This window comes from Brassica oleracea, chromosome C6 (assembly GCF_000695525.1).
Source record: "Brassica oleracea var. oleracea cultivar TO1000 chromosome C6, BOL, whole genome shotgun sequence".
Lineage (NCBI taxonomy): Eukaryota > Viridiplantae > Streptophyta > Magnoliopsida > Brassicales > Brassicaceae > Brassica > Brassica oleracea.
Genome location: NC_027753.1, coordinates 338,744 through 340,661, shown reverse-complemented (window position 1 = coordinate 340,661; position 1,918 = coordinate 338,744).

Genomic DNA, 1,918 nt, shown 5'->3' with positions numbered 1-1,918 from the left:
GGTTTGTTAGGGTATTTAGGGAGAATATGCCATGACTTTATTCGCAAGGAAGAAAATCAATTGTTGAAAATTTTGGATCGGTTGTTATGGTTAGTTATATCGTAGATAATGATATCTTGATATATTAGAGGATATTCTTCAACTTTATTTTGATATTTCATCGCAGAAATTTAGGAAACAAACATGAGATTTGGTTGTTTCGATATAATCTTAGTTTTGGCAAGTTCCCGTTACTGTTGCAACAAAATCTTAGTTTTGAAAACTCTTATTATATTGGTTTTAAAGATAAAACCATGATTTGAATTTTGATTGAATTATATTAGCAAGTATATGAACAGGTTTTGTTTTAACCGGCACATCTATGTGGCATAACCGGCAGATCTAGGGGCACAACTATATATAAAATGTAAATCGTGTTGGTTTTGTTTATTACATGAACAGCATGTATAACATACCCGAACTCTAAAACAGTACGAAAATGTATTATTCTATGAAATGGTTAAAATGGTTTATGTTTATACAGCTAGTAAAATGCAAGTATACGATGGTCAAGATCTATGAAATGGTTAAAATGCAAGTATATGATGGTAGCTAGGTGGAATCGATTACCAATCATATGTCAATCAGCTTCAATTATACCACGCTAGATCTAATGTAAATTTATTAAGAAATCTAATGTTGGTTTGTTAACCAGCTCGGTTTTGTAGGAGTCATTTTATTAGCAATGATATAAGTTAAGCCATATAATTAGTAATAAATGAATGATAACTGATTTCTAGTAAGCGTCCATATTTTAAAAAATCACACATGAATTAAAGTCATGACTTCTGTTTGAATATATAAGATGTTATTATTAAAGTACTTATAATCATTCCAAAAAATGAGCACTTGCAGAGTTATAATCTTTCCTAGGTGCATCTATACCATTTATGTCAGTTTCTCTCCAGTTCTTAGTTTCATCCCCTGTACATGAACATTGTACAAGCCTTGAGAAAAGGTGATCGTACGTAGTCTTCAAGAACACTAATATCTAATACAAAACTATATACATTCCAGATTTTTTTTTACGGCTCAAGCAGTTTGATAACTCTTTACTCTTCCATTACTGCATCAGTTTTGAAGTTATATCATTCGAAATTTGAACTATCCAACAAGTTATCATCAGCTTAAGCTTAAAGTGATAGCTAAAGCACTTAGATGTGCAGAGTTAGACATTTTACGTGATCAATCAGTCTAATAAGTAAGCTCTTGTGTCCTACTCAAGATTATAGCCCTGTTCGTAACTCAAACGCTGCGATCGAGATGAGCGTCACAAAATTTAACGGAAGCGAGGGAAGAATCAACGAAGGATCCGCTGCTTTTAACCGTTTTTCAGCCGCAGAGGAGAGATAATAGGGACAAAATGAGACGTTGTTATTTTTTTGCGTCACCAGCGTCACCGGAGCTCTTTAATTATTTGATCGCTGCGTTTTCTATTTTATTACCGCCGAAACCAATAAAACAGAAAACTGTGAAAAAATGCAGTCGCAGGTGTTGATCGCAGCGTTACCCAAACGAACAGGGCTTATATATATTGTTGTACACGCTGACGATCAGCCCAGCCTAAGCACATTTAATTTTTCTTGGAAAGACCCCAAGTCCACCACATTGTTTAATCTGAGTTTGAAATATTTTTTGACTAATGCGAAAGAGTTTCCGGACCGCATGTTACCGAACTACAAGATAAACTGTCTAGATCGAAACTCAAACCTAGCTTTTCTTGAGATAGTTGTGATTTTGTTTAAAGGGAAACTCGAATCCGGAGAGTATTTTTTTTTTAACACATTTCCTATTTTCTTCGACCACTTTTTTGTTTCCGACCACTTTACCACAGTCATGTGGGTAAGATAGCCTTTTACACAAACAACACAAAAGCCTT